The sequence below is a fragment of the Bufo gargarizans genome, chromosome 7, assembly GCF_014858855.1.
Source record: "Bufo gargarizans isolate SCDJY-AF-19 chromosome 7, ASM1485885v1, whole genome shotgun sequence".
Lineage (NCBI taxonomy): Eukaryota > Metazoa > Chordata > Amphibia > Anura > Bufonidae > Bufo > Bufo gargarizans.
Genome location: NC_058086.1, coordinates 97,822,070 through 97,841,207, shown reverse-complemented (window position 1 = coordinate 97,841,207; position 19,138 = coordinate 97,822,070). Strand labels below are relative to the sequence as shown.

Here is a 19,138-nt window from a genome sequence, read left to right as displayed (position 1 = left end):
AAGGGGCATTCATGCACACTCTCTGGCTCTGGAAGGGCCAGTGTGCTCACTTCCTAATCAGTTTTAGTCAATGGTAGACCTCCTCAGTGTAGGGCATCTTCACCTGTGGGAATATACATGAGTAATAGTGTTTCTAGTTAGCTAGTGTCCTGTGAAAGTGCACTATATATGTTCCTGACTTCTGCCTACCAGATTTTGATGCCTGACCCGACATCAGTCTGACTCTTGTACTGACTCTGTGTTGCCTTCCCTGACCTTTAGCCGATTAGCATATTGAACATACTCTGCCTACCCTGAACTTCGCTTCTTCCTTGACTACAATTTGACATGGGTCAGCAGTCACTTTAACAGAGACTACTCTATAGATGTAGCGACCTGGTACAGTAGTTCTCTTGCAGCAGAGTCCAGATCCCTGTACATGGGGCTAAACGGTGAAAACCAGGAGGCCTAATTTGACAACGCCCTTAGGAGTAGACCCAGGGGCTGACCGGCAACTTTTGGCCCAGGGGGCAAGTAACACCCAGAGGCCCGCTGAGCCCCCCTCCTGCTTACCCATTTCCCCCGCCTCCTCCTGACCCCCCCCCCCCCTTGACACTTTCGTCAGCCATGTAAATTACAACACAGGAAAACAAAATAAACTAAGGATGCTCCGATATATCAGCCGCCGAAACATATCAGCCGAAAATGGCATTTTTGATATAATGCCGAAAGTGTCATTTTCTGGCTGATACAGTGTTGCATCCGTGTATTCTCTCCTCCCCGCTGGGCGCTGCTCTGTGTCCCCCCCCCTCCCAATGACACTTGATGACTTTTGCAGAAGAAACTGTATATTGTGGGGCACGGTATATGCTATGTGTGTATAACATAAACATATTTCATATGAAAACTTACAATTACTTGGCTTGACCCTTGGGGATCTCGGACACCTCCACACTTTGGGCGGGGGCTCGGCGGAGCTGATGTGTTTTATCCTAATGAGAAAAATATCCTAATAAGGATTTGGAGAAGGGGCAGAGGGATAGCAGAGCAGGGAAAGGCTGGTGCTGCTACTAGGGGCTCATACCATGGGGGAGTAATAAAGCCCACCATAATGCCCCCTTCCCAGTAGTAATAATTCTCCTTATAATAGACAGTGCCAAAAATACACCCTTGTAATGTCCCCAGTTGAGCCAATGTCCCCATAGTGCCCCCTATAATGTGCCAGTAGCCAATAGGCCCCCCCCTATAATGTGCCAGTAGCCATAGGCCCCCCTATAATGTGCCAGTAGCCATAGGCCCCCCCTATAATGTGCCAGTAGCCATAGGCCCCCCCCCATATAATGTGCCAGTAGCCATAGCCCCCCCATATAATGTGCCAGTAGCCATAGGCCCCCCTATAATGTGCCAGTACCCATAGCCCCCCCATAAAATGTGCCAGTAGCCATACCCCCCATAATGGGCCAGTAGCCATAGCCCCCCTATAATGTGCCATTAGCCATATAGAGACCCCCCTATAATGTGCCAGTAGCCATTTAGGGCCCCCCTATAATGTGCCAGTAGCCATATAGGGCCCCCCTATAATGTGCCAGTAGCCATAGCCCCCCTATAATGTGACAGTAGCCATAGCCCCCCTATAATGTGCCAATAGCCATATAGGGCCCCCCTATAATGTGCCAGTAGCCAGAGAGGGCCCCCCTATAATGTGCCAGTAGCCAGATAGGGCCCCCCTATAATGTGCCAGTAGCCAGATAGGGGCTCCCCTATAATGTGCCAGTAGCCAGATAGCCCCCCCCATAAAGTGCCAGTAGCCAGATAGCCCCCCCCTATGATGTGCCAGTAGCCAGATCGGGCCCCCCTATAATGTGCCAGTAGCCAGATAGGGCCCCCCCATAAAGTGCCAGTAGCCAGATAGGGCCCCCCCCCCTATAATGTGCCAGTAGCCAGATAGGGCCCCCTATCAGTGACAGAAATGAGAAGAAGAAGAAAAAAAAGCCAGTCAGACTTATATACTTACCTCCTACCTCCAGCACCTTCACAGAAATACTCCCGTCCCGCCTCCAGCGCTGCTATCGATGTCCTTACTTTACGGCTGCGCAGCGGCTCAGTCAGGCGGCGCGATGACGTCATTGCGTCGCCTGCGCCGGTCCAGCGGCCTCTCTGATAGGCTGCCGGCCGCACGCCTCCCCCGCTCCCCGTCTCCCTCCGCAGGCTGCAGAGACTCAGTCACATATCATTCCGGCCCAGCCGGCCAGGACAATGAGCTAACAGAGAGGCCCAGGGGGCAATTGCCCCCCGGCCCAGTCCGCCCCTGAGTAGACCGAAGTCAGATCTGTTCAGGTGACACAGCCGTTTCCGTTACACTCCGTATACAATATTTTGTATCTGCCAAGATTAGTCAAAAGAAGGACAATCAAAAATCCCACATGGTCAGTGGTGTACCTTCTGTGGTGACAGACAATGCGACTGCTATGGGGCGAGAGGGAAGGTGGACCCAGCAATGAGATTTTATGGATTGAGTTGCAGTCAATGGTAACTGTTTAAATTCTGGTGCACAAAGGCACCCCTAGTGGTAGCTTCAGTCGGATAGTTTCATAATACACATGTGGAGTAACATAGTCACATTTAGAATAACTCCCTGGATCAATGACCCATCTCTAGTAGCTATAGCCAGTAATATTACATTCCAGAAATACATCCAGGCCCCTCTTGAACTCTTTTAGTAAACTCACCATCACCACTTCCTCAGGCAGACAGTTCCATAGTCTCACTGCTCTTACTGTAAAAAATCCTCTTTTATGTTTGTGTATAAACCTTCTTCCCTCCAGATGCAGAGGATGTCCCCTCATCACAGTCACAGTCCTGGGGATAAATAGATGATGGGATAGATCTCTGTACTGACCGCTGATATATTTATACATACTTACTAGTCCTCCCCTTAGTTGTCTTTTTTATAAAGGGAATAACCCTAATTTTAAAATCTTTCTGGGTACTGTAGTCCACCCATTCCAGTTATTACTTTAGTTGCCCTTCTCTGAACCTTCTTCAGATCTACTACTGCAGTGTTTCCCAACCGGTGTGCCTCCAGCTGTTGCAAAACTACAACTCCCAGCATGCCTGGACAGCCTTTGGCTGTGCGAGCATGCTGGGAGTTGTAGTTTTGCAACAGCTGGAGGCACACTGGTTGGGAAACACTGTACTACTGTATGCCTGCCTTGTTCACAGGAGCCCAGAACTGTACACAGTACTCCATTTGTGGTCTGACTAGTGATTTGTAAAGTGACAGGACTACAGTATGTTCTCATCATGGGCATCTGTACCCCTTTTGATGCAGCCCATTATCTTATTGGCCTTGGCAGCAGCTGCCTGACACTGGTTTCTGCTGTCCACTAAAATTCCTAAATCATTTTCCATGTCAGTGTTACCCAGTGGTCTACCATTTAGTATGTACGGGTGACTTGCATTATTCCTTCCCATGTGCATAACCTTACATTTGTCAGTGTTAAACCTCATCTGCCAATTTTCTGCCCAAGCCTCCAATTTTTCCAGATCCACCTGTAGCCGTATACTGCCCACCTTCCGTCATCTGCAAAAATGGATATTTTATCATTAATAAATATATTACAGAATAGGACCCAATACTGACCCCTGTGGTACCCCACTAGTGACAGTGACTCAATCTGAGTGTGTACCGTTAATAACCATCCTCTGTTTTCTATCACTGAGCAAGTTACTTACCCACAAGTACGTTTCAGACACATTGCTGTATGAGGGGGATTTATCAGTGTATTTAGCCCAGTAGTGTGGTATAAATGTATTGAAAAATGGTGTTCAGAATGAGTGACATTTATGAAGCACCTTTTCTACTTTTTCCGACATAGAAAAATACAGTATTTTTTGCCCTATAAGATGCACCGGCCTATGAGATGCACCTAAGATTTTGAGGAGGACAATAGACACCAATAAGACCTCAGATCAGACCCCAATCCGATCTCAACTCAGAGCCCAAATTGAACTCATAAGAGTCCCAATATAAATTAGACCCCCATTCAGACCTCAGATCAGCCCCGATGTCTCTCATCAGCCCCCCCTAGCCTCTCATCAGCCCCCTAGCCTCTCATCAGCCCCCAGCCTCTCATCAGCCCCCTAGACTCTTATCAGTCCCCTAGCCTCTCATCAACCCCCAGCCTCTCATCCTCTCATCAGCCCCCAAGCCTCTCATCAGCTTCCAGCCTCACATGAGCCCCCATGCCTTGTACACAGGAGCAAGTAGTAGAATGGAGAACCGCACTCAATTCAGTAATCTCTGGTGCCAATCAAGGACTGGGAACAGCCAATGTACATATAGCTAAAATTGAAGCACACAGATTTAAAGTGTTGCAATCAAACTATCTTTATTTAAAAGTTTTGCAGTAGTTTCATCCGATAGCCCAATATATAAAAAAAAAAAGTTTGATTGCAACACTTTAAATCTGTGTGCCTCAATTTTCGCTATTTGTACACAGGAGCAGGCAGTGTGAATACTTAGAGGCGGAGCAGGCATGTGTGGCAGGAAAGCCTGCTCCAACCCCTCATCTGCCTGCTCCCACCAGCATTCTCACTGCAAATCTGCAGGCCGGTCCCTATCAACCAGCACCATACAGGGCCGGCTGGTCTTTACCACCCAGTGCCCACCCCAGCAGACCTTTCCCTACCACCCAGCGGACTCTGCGGCCAGACCCCATCAGCAAGCACACGCTCCGGCTGCTGGGCTCTCCCTCTTATGGTAACTCAGATGTGATGTCTAGTACATCGCAGACTGCTGTTCCTATGCAGCACAGCCTGCTATGTACTGAGCATAATCAATGTGCCGCACATTTTATATTTCTTTGCCCTGTATTCACCCCATAAGACGCACTAGCAGTTTCCCCCCATTTTAGGAGAAAAAGTGCTTTGCCTGAGAGTGTTTGATGCATGCATACTAGGAAACTGGATTGGCTGGGGCTGTCATACTAAATGTTGCTATGGAGCCCTATGTGACCTCTGTACAACCCTCGTCATGGTGGCCAAGGCACACCTGATTTGCGGATGTCCCACCTTGTAACTTACAAGATTTACAGGTTCTGTTGCTAATATTTTGGTGCTGGATCCCAGAGTGCACCTTCAGAAGCTTTATGGAGTTCATGCCTCCCTCTACAGGTTAGAGACGATTTATTGGCACTAGTGAGACCTATACAATATTATAGTTATAACCCTTTCTGCCCCGGAGGTTTTTTGCGTTTTCATCTTGTGCTCCCGGCCTTACAGGAGCTATAACTTTTTTATTTTTCGATTAACATAGCCGTATGAGGGTGTATTTTTTTAATGCCACCATTTAATATTGCATAGGATATAGTGGAAAGTGGGAAAAAAATTCCAAAATGGCGAATCGGCTATTTTGACACATTTTTGTTTCACTTTTTTCCATATGGGATAAATACTTTTATGTTTTGATAGCCTGGGCGTTTTCACACATAGCTATACCCATGTTGCGTATAATTTTTTTATTCTCATTTTGGTGAAAGGTGGGTGATTTCAATTATTATATATTTTTTTATTTTTAAATTATTAGATTGCTATTCTCATAGACTCCAGTGCATTAGCATTGGAGTCTATGATGATTTTACTATATTCCTATGGAGCCCTGCTACACTCTGTATGATAGGGGCTGCTGCATACGAGCGCCGGCTCCTCTAATTGCCATACAGAGGAGCCGGAGCATTCCTTGATGGGCGATATTCTGGTAATACACGCACTCAGATACCGTGGTCAGGTTTGACCATGGCATCTGAGAGATTAAATATCCACGATCAGCGTTACTGCCGGTCACTGACTTTAGCTGCTGGTGCCTGCTGTATGAAACAGAGAGGGCCAGATTTATCATTAGCTCAGGTCAGAATAATGGAGTGAAAAAGTCCCAAAAAAGTCCCAAACTGCGCACAAATTTGCGACTTTTTTCTGCTCTGCACTATGCTCGCCAGTTTTCTGAAAGCGGGCGTGTTTTCTTATGTAAATGAATCTCTAGACAGATTTAAAAAGTCGCAGAAAAGTCGCAATTTCACTCCAGTGAGGACCATGCTTATCTTATGAGACTTTTTAAAAGAACATGCGACTTTTTCATAAAAATGTGCAACTTTTTCGTAAAGATGTGCGACTTTTGTAAAGCTGCTTACTGACAGATAAACTGCTACCGTCAAACCACATTTATTACAGTCTTAAAGGGCTGATCATAAATCTGACTTGGCTAAAACTGACTTTAGCCATATGTTAAAGTGGAGTGAGCTGTCAGAGTCATGATAAATCTGGCCCAGAGTCTGGAACAGAGCGGGCGCCATCTTTAAAGACCTGACATGTGATGTTCTATTACATGTCGCTGACCAAACATTACTCTGTGGTTACTTCCCTGTCGTTGTTCAGAATGGTCTTATGCAGGACAGATAAACCCTTCACAGCCAGGTTTTGTCTTACGTTTAATGTATTAAAACTATGTCTACATTAAACTGATTATTCCGACGTATGCAATACAATGGCATCAGTGCTACGCATTTGTATCCTATAGCCAAATTTTCTCAATTGGCAGTGAGTATTTCTGTGACTTTTGAATGAAATAAGTATGGAATGGACACATACCTCTAGTATTTCACAAATGTGACAGACTTACACACATAAATACTGTTATTAATACTGTGTATATGTTAATATTTTCTCTTTACTTTGTTTAGAGATCAGCAAAGTTTTGAAAAATTAGATTCGGCCAATTCGCAGAAGTTCACCAAGAAATGTTATTTGTTCTGAATTAATTTGTCACAAATCGCTATAAATCAGTTATACCCAGGCCACTGTGCCTAATCATATTCTTTCTGCTTGGTGACCCAATTTCAATGTGAAGGCTTAGAAGTTAACGCTTTCTCAACTACCGACAGTAAATTTACATTGACAGCTGGGCATTTAAAACTGACATGTGCAGCGGGCGCGATGGCCGCCTGGTGTCTGCTGTTTTAGAGAGCAGACACACAGTACTTATGTCTGCGACCGTCAGTAATGCTGATTGCGGACTTTTAACCCTTCATATGCTGTGGTCATCTGGGTATGCAGCAGCTCCTGTCCTCCTGTGTGATGTTACCAGAGATGGTATACATCATTAAGACGGGAAGACCTTCCATTTTAGGAAAACCTGATTCATTACCACGAAGCACAAGGAAATTTGGCTTTTGTTGCGAATCAAAGTTTTCCTAAACATCACACAGAATTCTGCTTCAAATGCTTTGCTTAGCTCAACACTAACTTTGTCAAAGCGATTCTGAGATTGTTTTATTGTGACAGACCATGATAAACTTGGGTCATTATTGTCACCTTTATTTATTTAACCCTTTCGCTACAGCACCGTACAAGTATGGTGCTGAAGCAGTGGGTGCCATGGCTGGCGGGTCTCCGCTGCTTTAAATATCAGAGTACATGTACTACATGTTAAGTGGTAAATTTGAGTCAATATGTTTTACCTTTAAAAAAAAATTACAAAAAATTACAAAAAATTCACAATTTTTTAAATTTTAATGTCTCTGCTTTTAATGCAGATTGTGATCCCTTATAAAATAGTTGTTACTGTACATTTCCCAGATGTCTACTTTATGTTTGCATCCTTTTGAAAATGTCGATTTATATTTTTAGGACTTTAGAAGGCTTAGGCCTCTTTGAGACGGGCGTTGCGGGAAAATGTGCGGGTGCGTTGCGGGAACACGCACGATTTTTCCGCGCGAGTGCAAAACATTGTAATGCGTTTTGCACTCGCGTGAGAAAAATCATGCATGTTTGGTACCCAAACCCTAACTTCTTCACAGAAGTTTGGGATCGGTGTTCTGTAGATTGTATTATTTTCCCTTATAACATGGTTATAAGGGAAAATAATAGCATTCTGAATACAGAATGCATAGTAAAATAGCGCTGGAGGGGTTAAAAAAAACAAAGCTTAGCTCGTGATGGATCATGTGATGACCGGAGTGACGTCACGACAGTTCCTGTTGCTGCACAGAGCTAGGATGAAGACAGAAGGAGATGCCGGCATCGCGATCCAGTGGATTAAGGTAAAAAAAAAATTTAAAAAAATTTAACCCCTCCAGCGCTATTTTACTATGCATTCAGTTTTCAGAATGCTATTATTTTCCCTTATAACCATGTTATAAGGGAAAATAATAATGATCACGTCTCCATCCCGATCGTCTCCTAGCAACCGTGCGTGAAAATCGCACCGCATCCGCACTTGCTTGCGGATGCTTGAGATTTTCACGCAACCCTATTCATTTCTATGGGGCCTGCGTTACGTGAAAAACGCTGAATATAGAGCATGCTGTGATTTTCACGTGACGTGATGCGTGAAAATCACCGCTCATGTGAACAGCCCCATAGAAATGAATGGGTCGGTATTCAGTGCGGGTGCAATGCGTTCAACTCACGCATCCACGCGGAAAACTCACCCGTGTGAAAGGGGCCTTAGAATTTTAAAAGCAATTAGTAACATAGGCCGAAAAAATACATCTGTCCACCCAGTTTGGCTAGTTATCCTGCAAGTAGGGTTGAGCAAACCCGAACTGTAAAGTTCGGGTTCGAACCAAACTTTAGGATTTTTGGACCCCGGACCCGAACCCGAATATTTCCGTAAAAGTTCGGGTTCAGTGTTCGGTGCTTTCTTGGCGCTTTTTGAAAGGCTGCAGAGCAGCCAATCAACAAGCGGTTAACTATCTGACCTTAGAAGCCATTACAGCCATGCCTACTAATGGCCAGAGCAGCATGTGACCCAGGCTCTATATAAGCGCTGCACGTCACTCTGCTGTTACAAGTGTACGGAGAGGATGCTGCTGGACTTGTGATTTCAGGGAGAGAATAAGAGATAATCTAAACGATCTACAGAGAAATAGTTGTGTGGGTGCAGGGCACAATCGTTTTACCCAGCCCTGAGGCCATTGACAGCAAAAAAATAACTTTTATAATTATGTTAGTTAGGTGTGCAGCGGCAGCGGCCATTTTATGCAAGCTCAATGCACCAGCACTGCATTGGAGTTTTTGGGACATTGCAAATCACCACTTTTTTGGCAATCTACAACATCTTGATTAGTCAATGTGCACTTTAAGCTACAAATACACCTATCATTTTCTGGGGTTTTAAAACACACACTTTTTTGAAAAAAAAACCACTATTTTCAGGCCTTGCAGCATCAGCACGTGTGAAATTATAGGCTTATATACTGCTGTCAAATTCAGTTGTTAAACAAACACTCGTTTGGGCACAAAAAATTTTGTTGGCAGCCTTTGATGCAGATGTCATTGTGAGATACACCCTTAATACAGTCCTGTTCAATCTTTTATTGAGGCCTACACTGGTCCAGACCGTGTGAGATACACCCTTTACGTATAGGGCTTTGATTCAGGCATTTAAAAAACAGCCATTTTGTTCAAATAAATATTTAATTCAGGCCTACACTGGTTCAGACCGTGTGAGATACACCCTCTACATACAGGGGTTTGTTTGATTCAGGCATTTGAAATACCGCCATTTGGTGCACCAATATTGAATTCAGGCCTACACTGGTTCAGGCCGTGTGAGATACACCCTCTACATACAGGGGTTTGATTCAGGCATTTGAAATACAGCCATTTTGGGGAAAGAAATCTTTAATTCAGTCCTACACTGGTTCAGGCTGTGTGAGATACATCCTTTACATACAGGGGTTTGATTCAGGCATTTGAAATACAGTCATATGGTGCACCAATATTGAATTCAGGCCTACACTGGTTCAGGCCATGTGAGATGCAACCTATACATACAGGGGTTTGATTCAGGCATTTGAAATACAGCCATTTTGGGCAAAAAAATCTTTAATTGAGGCCTAGTCTGGTCAGGCCGTGTGAGATACACCCTTTACATACTGTCGTTCATTTCTACTATTAATTAAACACCCATTTAGGGCAAGATCCTAAATTAGAAAAATATGAGGAGAGCGTCAAATAAGGGATGTGGCCCAGGTCGTATTGCTGCTGGTGGAGCTTCTGTTGCAGGGAGAGGACGTGGTCGATCTGTGCCAGCTACATACACAAGTGAAACCCCTTCCTTAGGTGCGAGTAGGCGAAAAAACCTGCAGCGGTATTTGGTCGGGCCTAATGCTGCTCTACGAATGGTTAGGCCTGAACAAGTACAGGCGATAGTAGATTGGGTTGCTGACAGTGGATCCAGTTCCTTCACATTGTCTCTCAACCAGTCTGCTGCTGAAAAACCACAGTTGGCACCTGCAGCCGATGTCCATCAGTCTTTCACCTCATCCCCTTGCAAATCAGCCAAGCAGTCTGAGCCCCAAGTCATGCAGCAGTCTCTTCTGCTTTTTGATGACTGTTAGCAGCGTTTCCCAGGACTATCCACCTAGCCCTGCCCCAGAATTGGAAGAGATTGAGTGCACCGATGCCCAACCACTTATCTTTCAAGATGAGTACATGGGAAGACCATCGCAGCACGTCTCAGATGATGACGAAACACAGGTGCCAACTGCTGGGGCTTTGGAAAGTGTGCAGACCGACAAGGAAGGCATGGGTGAAGACTGGGTGGAAGATGATGTGAAGGACGATGACACCACATGGAATCAAGGTCATGCAAGTGACCTATGTAGTTCAGAGGAAGAAGAGGTGGTCGCACAGAGCAGAAGAGGGAACAGGGTGCAAAAGCGGAGTGGCCGTCCTCTAGATAGTATGCGTCCTACTGCCCACCGCAGCAAGGGACCAAGCACACCAAAGCCAGCTCCAAGGAGTTCCCTGGCGTGGCAGTTCTTCAGACAATGTGCTGACGACAAGACATGAGTGGTTTGCACGCTGTGCAATCAGAGCCTGAAGCGAGGCATAAACGTTCTCAACCTAAGCACAACCTGCATGACCAGGCATTTAAGTGCAAAGAACAAGTTGCAGTGGAGTAGACACCTCAAAAACCAAGAAAGGTCTCTGGCTCCTCCTGCTTCCTCTTCTGCTGCAGTCTCGGCCTCTTCATCCACCTCTGGATTGACAGTGGCACCTGCCACCCCGCAAACAGAGGATCCGCCAGCAACACCAACACCTGGGTCACCAAGACTCTCCACAATGTCCCACGGAAGCGTTCAGCTCTCCATCTCCCAAACGCTGGAGAGGAAGTACCCCCCTACCCACCCATGATACCTAGCCCTGAATGCCTGCATTTCTAAATTACTGGCCTTTGAAATGCTGTCATTCCGTCTGGTGGAGACGGATAGTTTTAAAGGCCTTATGGCGGTGGCTGTCCCACAGTACGTCGTACCCAGCCGCTACTACTTTTCAAGGTGAGCCATCCCTTCCCTGCACAACCAAGTAGGGGACAAAATCAGGTGTGCACTGCGCAACGCCATCTATGGAAAGGTGCACCTGACTACGGATACGTGGACCAGTAAACACGGTCAGGGCCGTTATATCTCCATAACAGCACACTGGGTAAATGCAGTGGCGGCTGGGCCTGAGGCGGATAGCAGTTTGGTGCATTTGCTTCCACCACTGAGGATTGCAGGGCACTTCAGATTGCCTCCTGTTGCTTCCACCTCCTACTCTGCTTCCTCATCCTCTACCAGCTCCTCATCAGGTCAGCGTAATACCTTCACCACCAACTTCAGCACAGCCAGGGGTAAACGACAGCAGGCAGTTTTAAAACGTATCTGTTTGGGGGACAAACCCCACACCGCGCAGGAGCTGTGAACGGGCCTTGAAAAACAGAACGATGAGTGGTTTGTGCCAGTCAGCCTCAAGCCTGGCCTAGTGGTGTGCGATAATGTGCAAAATCTCGTAGCAGCTCTGGGACTAGCCGGTTTGACGCACATCCCTTGCCTGGAGCATGTGCTGAATTTGGTGGTGCAGAGATTCCTTAAAAATTACCCTGATATGTCAGAGCTGCTGCATAAAGTGCAGGCCGTCTGTGCGCGCTTTCGGCGTTCTCACCCTGCTACTGCTCGCCTGTCAGCGCTGCAGCGTAACTTCGGCCTTCGCGCTCATCACCTCATATGCGGCGTGCCCACAAGGTGGAACTCCACCTTGCACATGCTGGCCAGACTGTGTGAGCAGCAGCAGGCGATAGTGAAGTTTCAGTTGCAGCATGCGCGGGTGAGTCGCTCGGCGGAACAGCACCACTTCACCACCAATGACTGGGTCATGAGAGACCTGTGTTCCTTGTTGCGCTGTTTCGAGTACTTCACCAACATGGCCAGTGCCGATAACGCCGTTCTCAGCGTTACTATCCCACTTCTATGCCTCCTTGAAAAAACGCTCCTGCAGATGATAGAAGAGGATGTGGCACAGGAGGAGGAGGAGGAAGAGGGATCATTTTGTAGGGTTTCCAGCTAGTCATTCCCAAGTGGCTCAGAGGGTGGGCTCCTGCACCCACAAACCCAAGGTACACAATTGTCCAGCCAGGGCACACTTCTGGACAATGACAAGGTGGAGGAGGAGGAACCATGTTCACAGCGGGGTGGCACCCACACCAGCTCATGACCATCACTGGTGTGTGGATGGGGGGATACAGAGGACACAGACGATACACCTCCCACAGAGGACAGCTTTTCGTTGACTCTGGGCAGCCTGGCACACATGAGCGATTACATTCTGCAGTGTCTCCGTAACGACAGCAGAGTTGCCCACATTCTAACTTGTGCTTATTACTGGGCCTCACTGGAGCGTGATCGTAAGATGCGCGAGTACAAGCGCATGCTGGTAGACGCGCTGCTGGTGGCATTCCCACCTGACAGTGGGGGCACAGTGGAAGCACAAAGCAAAGGCAGAGGACGAGGAAGAGGTCGCCAACACAGCTGGGGCACCGCCAGCACCTCAGAAGGAAGGGTTAGCATGGCCGGAAAGTGAAAAAGCTTTGTCAGCACGCCACAACAACAAGCACCACCAGCTGGTTTGGAACGTCTTAGCAGGAGGCAGCATTTCACCAACATGGTGGAGCAGTATGTGTGCACACGCCTACACAAATTTGGCACATGACCTGAGCTTGCCCTTTATGCCTTGGAGGTGCTGGCCTGCCCTGCAGCCAGTGTATTATCTGAACGTGTGTTTAGAATGGCAGGGGGCGTCAGCACAGACAAGCGCAGCCGCCTGTCCACAGCCAATGTGCACAAGCTCACAATTATTTAAATGAACCATGCATGGATCCCTCAGGACTTGTCCGTACCTTGTGCAGAATAGACATATATACCGGCACTAAGCAGCCATGCAGCCATTGTTATACTGCAGTGCAATTGCTCATGTTTGTATTTTGGATATTTCACACTCTTTTGGAGTATACCTTAATTTAAAAAAATTAAATTAAAACCAAAAACCTGTGTTGGCTATCTCGTCCTCCTCCACTGCCGCTTCTACCTACTCCGCTACGTCCACAGCATCAGAATAATTCCCTGGATCAAAAACCCCTCTCTAGTAGCTATAGCCTGTAATATTATTACACTCTGGAAATTCATCCAACCCCCTCTTGAATTATTTTATTGTACTCACCATCACCACCTCCTCAGGCAGTGGGTTCCATAGTGTCAGTATGGGATCTGTGTCTCCACGGCAGGGTGGCAGATCGCTGTCTACACATTGCAGCACTATGGGTCCCAGTATTGGCTTACCTTGTAGGAGACGCAGGTGTCCGCCAGCATACCGCCGCATTCGTCCTCTTTGCCAGGTGTCATCTGATGAGCTATAGCACGCGCACCTCTCCCTCTTATAGGAGTAGGCAGCTGGTTCCTGAATACCATCCCCACCCGGAGGCGGGACTATTTTGTATTTAAGGCAGCTTCACTCATCATGAAGTGCCCAAGCGTGGTTGTTGTACCTCTTGACTCCTGCTGAAGCATTCCACTGTGTCTGTTTATTGGATTTCCTGGATTCTGACCTCCGCTTCATTTGACTACGCATCTGCCTGCTGTCTGTTTATTGGATCACCTGCATTATAGACCTCTGCACTGCCTGACAACGAGACCGCTTATATCTGCACTGCCTGACTACGCATCTGCCCATCCCATACAGACGAGAGAATCGTCTGTACGCTAAATTGGAAAAGTGTTTCTTTGAAAAAGTCATCCCTGCCCTTCCTGGGGTACATCATCTCGGATCATGGTCTCAAAATGGATCCTGGAAAGGTGGCAACAGTGCTCGACTGGCCCCGTACCTCCGGCCTGAAGGCAATACAAAGGTTCCTGGGTTTTGCCAATTATTATCCATTATGCCAATCCCAAACTATGGTCCCCTGAAGCAGAGACGGCATTTTCCTCCCTCAAGCAAGCCTTTTCTTCAGCTCCAGTCCTTAGACACCCAGAACCCAACAAACAGTTCTTCTTGGAGGTGGATGCATCCTCCGTGGGAGCCGGGGCGGTCCTGTCACAGAAGAATGCCTCAGGTCGTATGTCTCCTTGTGGTTTTTTTTCCTGAAAAAAACTATTCTATTGGGGACAGGGAACTCCTAGCAATTAAGTTGGCGCTAGAGGAATGTAGATATCTTCTGGAAGGTTCTAGCCTACTGGTCATAATTTACACCGATCATAAGAACCTCAGCTATTTGCAGACAGCTCAACGACTTAATCCTCGTCAGGCCCGTTGGTCTCTCTTCTTTGCCCGATTTAATTTTCAATTGCATTTTCGGTCCGCTGACAAAAATATCAAAGCGGACACTCTCTCCAGGTCTTTTGAAACCACAGATTCAGAAGACGAACCCCAGTTTATCACTGAACCAACTAAAGTAGTCCCAGTGGCTCCAGTTAACCTTTCCAAGGTTCCCCCAGGTAAGATCTTTGTTCCGGAATCTAAACGAAGGAAGGTTTTACGGTGGGGGCATGCATCCAAGATTGCTGGCCATCCAGGTCAACGGGGGACCTTGAATCTCATCTCCAGACATTACTGGTGGCCACCCATAATCGCGGATATTGTAGATTTTGTGGCTTCCTGTACCTTGTGTGCCCAGAATAAGTCTCCCAGACTGAAACCTGCAGGTTTATTATTGCCTCTTCCGGTGTCTGAGATCCTCTGGCAGCATATTGGTATGGACTTCATAACTGATTTACCTGTCTCAGAGGGCTGTACAGTCATTTGGGTTGTCGTTGACCGTTTTTCTAAGAAGTCGCACTTTATTCCGCTTCCAGGTCTGCCATCCGCTCCTCGTCTTGCTGAGCTTTTCATTTTACATATCTTCCGCCTTCATGGATTTCCCCTCCATATCCTCTCGGATAGAGGAGTACAATTCACCTCCCTGTTCTGGAGATCTTTATGTTTCATTCATGCTTCATTTGACTACGCATCTGCCTGCTGTCTGTTTATTGGATCACCTGGATTATAGACCTCTGCAATGCCTGACAACGAGACCGCTTACATCTGCACTGCCTGACTACGCATCTGCCCATCTCCTCCTGTAAGTCTGCCTGGATCCAGACCCTGCGCTGCCTATGAGACTGCTTATATCTGCATGCTATATTGCTCTGAACTTTGTGTTGCCTGTATCTGTCAAGTGACTTTTGAATACTGTCTGCCAGTAAAGACCATCTGTTCCTTTATTCTGCCTTTGTTGGACTCTGTTCACACTACCGCAGGTAGCTGCATTCAAGGTAACAGGTGCATACACCAGGGTCCTGTCTCTGAGAGTCAGCAGTCAGCAATATTGGACTAATTCCCAGTCCTCTATCAGCTGACACAGAGGATCCACATCCTCTGGTCGTAACACATAGTCTCACTGCTCTTACCGTAAAGAATCCTCTTCTATGTTTGTGTACAAACCGTCTTACCTCCAGACACAGAGGGTGTCCCCTCGTCACAGTCACAGTCCTGGGGATAAATAGATGATGGTAGAGATCTCTGTACTGCCCACTGATATATTTATACATAGTAATTAGATCTCCCCTCAGTCGTCTTTTTTTAAAAGTGAATAACCCTAATGTTGATAATCTTTCAGGGTACTGTAGTTGTCCCATTCCAGCTATTGCCTTAGTTGCCCTCCTCTGAACCCTCTCCAGCTCTGCTATGTCTGCCTTGTTCACAGGAGCCCAGAACTGTACACAGTACTCTATGTGTGGTCTGACTAGTGATTTGTAAAGTGGTAGGACTATGTTCTCATCACGGGCATCTATGCCCCTTTTGATGCAACCCATTATCTTTTTGGCCTCGGCAGCAGCTTCCTGACACAGATTTTTGCTGCTTAGTTTGCTGTTTATTAAAATTCCTAGGTCCTTTTCCATGTCAGCGTTACCCAGTGTTTTACCATTTAGTATGTACGGGTGATTTGCATTATTCCTTCTCATGTGCATAACCATAAACTTAATTTGTCAGTGTTAAACCTCATCAGCTTCTAATCTATCCAGATCAATTTGTAGCTGTATAGTGTCCTCTTCAGTGTTAATTACTTTACACAGTTTAGTGTCATCTGCAAAAATGGATATTTTACTGCGCAAGCCTTCTACAAGAACATTAATAAATATATTGAAGAGAATAGGGCTGAATACTTAACATTTTTAAGAAAATGTCCAAAACCCACTTTTTAAGCACCAGTTAAGTTATAAAACCAACCATAAATGGCCCCATTTTGGAAACTACACTCCTCAAGTTATTCAAAACTGATTTAACAAACTTTGTTAACCCTTTAGGTGTTCAACAAGAGTCAAAGGAAAATGGAGGTGAAATGTAAAAATTCTTTTGCAGATTTTCCATTTTAATCTAATTTTACTGTAACACTACAAGGATTAACAGCTAAACAAAACTGCATATGGTATATTGTCGTAAACTAATGTAAGGGCACACAGCAGGTCGCAGAAGAAAATGAGTGCCATATGGATTTTGCAGAGCAGATGTTGCTGGGATAATTTTAAATTGCCATGTCACATTCATTTTCTGAAAGCTACATTTCTTCTAATTTTCTGCCAATTGTCTTGTGCAGGGTCTCTTTTTTTGCAGGGTACATATGATTTTTGGTTGCTCGATATTATGCTTTTTGTGAGGCAAGGTAACCAAAAAATGGCTTTTTTTATTTTGGTTTTTATTTCCTGACAGGATAGATCGTGTGTTGTTTTTATAGAGCAGGTTGACACGGACGCGACAATACCAAATATGTGTATTATTATTTTTTAGCATAATAAAGCATTTTTGTGTCTTCATTTTCTGAAAGCTACATTTCTTCTATTTTTCTGCCAATCGTCTTGTGCAGGGGCTCTTTTTTTTACAGGAAGAGCCGACATTTTTATTGGTTCATATGATTTTTTTGATCATTCAATATGACACTTTTTTGGTGCAAGGTGACCAAAAAATTGCTATTTTCGGATGGAGTAGAGTTAACACTCCCGTTTTCTGAGATTTCCGAGTTGTGTTATCTAATCTAAAGCAAACACCTTCAATTGCTTTTCAATGGCTTTTGTCTCACGATGAGTTAAGAAATTTGAGTTAAGAGCTGGAGTGCTAACCCTGCTACATCTGTATATTGTCGTAAACTGATGTAAGGGCACATGGCAGGGCGCAGAAGAAATGGAGTGCCATATGGATTTTGCAGAGCAGATGTCGCTGGGATAATTTTAAATTGCCATGTCACATTTGAAGACCCCCTGATGCACCCCTACAGTAGAAACTACCAAAAATGACCCAATTTAATAAACTAGGGGATGAGGTGACAGTTTTATTGGTACTATTTTGGGGTACATATTATTTTTGGCTGCTCAATATTACGCTTTTTTTGTGAGGCAAGGTAACCAAAAGTTTTCATGACAGGGTAGATCATGTGTTGCTTTTATAAAGCAGGTTATCTGTATTAACCTGCTTTATAAAAGCAACACATGATCTACCCTGTCATGAAAACTTTTGGTTACCTTGCCTCACAAAAAGCGACAATACCAAATATGTGTGGTTTTTTTGTGTCACCATTTTCTGAAAGCTATATTTTTGCAATTTTTCTGCCAATCGTCTTGTGTAGGGGCGCGGGATGACCCAAAAAATTGGTTGCTTTTGGGAGCATTTTATTTATTTATTTCAGTTTTATACAATAAAAGTATTTTTGAAAAAAACTCATGTTTTAGGATCCCCATTTTTTGAAAGCCATATTTTTTGAGGGAAGAGATGTTTGATTGGTACTATTTTGAGGTGCATATGACTTTTTGACCTCTTGGTATTACACTTTTTGTTATGTAAGGTGACCCAAAAACAGTTTTTATTTGTAATTTTTTTTACGGTGTTTACCGTAGGGTGTAGATCATGTGATATTTATATAGAGCAGATTGCTACATACATGGCAATACCTAATATGTCTACTTTTTTACATTTATTTCAGTTTTACATTATAAAAGTATTTTTGAAGGGGAAAAAAATCATGTTTTAGTGTCTCCATTTTCTGAAAGCCATATTTTTTTTTCACCTTATGGTGATTGTCTTATGTAGCTAATTTTTTGTGGAAAGAGATGACGGTTTGATTGGTAATGTTTTGGGGTGCATATGTCTTTTTGATCTCTTGGAATTACACTTTTTGTGATGTAAGGTGACAAAGAAATTGCATTTTTGGCACCATTTTTTTAGTTATGTTTTTTACAGCATTCACCTGAGGTGGTAGATTGTGATATTTTTATAGAGCCAGTCGTTACAGACGCGTTGATACCTAATATGTCTGTTTTTTTTTTGTTTTTTTTATACACTATTTTATGGTGAGGGGGCTTTTTTCTTTACTTGAAACTTTAAACGGTAATTGTCATGTTTTAATCAAAAAATATATTTTAGCATATGTTACTGCTGCAGCAGCATTATGCATAAAGCAATCTTTAGTTTCTTCACATACCACTGTTTTCTTTGAGTTTTTTTTTTAGTTACAGCTGTTTAAACATTTACAATATGAGGATCTTCTCAAGAACTCTGCCAGTTCTCTGAGGCCAAACTGCTTTCCCTAACTTCCCATACACACTTGCTGTAGCCAGCAGCTCCCTGCCAGCCAATTAGATTGGATTACTGAGAGACATGGCATGCAGGGTGGAAGACCTCTGTCCTCTGTTTATACTAAAAGGAAGACAGACAAGCCCTAGCAACGGTCTTTTAAGGGAGCAGTGGAAAGGGACAGAAGCTCATCAAGAGAATGCCAAGAGTGTGCAAAGCAGTAATCAAAGCAAAAGGTGGCTAC

General features: G+C 45.0%; 1 protein-coding gene across 2 annotated transcripts in view; it reads left to right on the top strand.

Annotated features, from left to right (window-relative positions):
• LOC122943602 (phosphodiesterase 4D interacting protein) overlaps positions 1-19,138 on the top strand; it is a 1,023,137-nt gene that overhangs the window by 778,151 nt on the left and 225,848 nt on the right. The gene's annotated exons all lie outside the window — the stretch shown is intronic.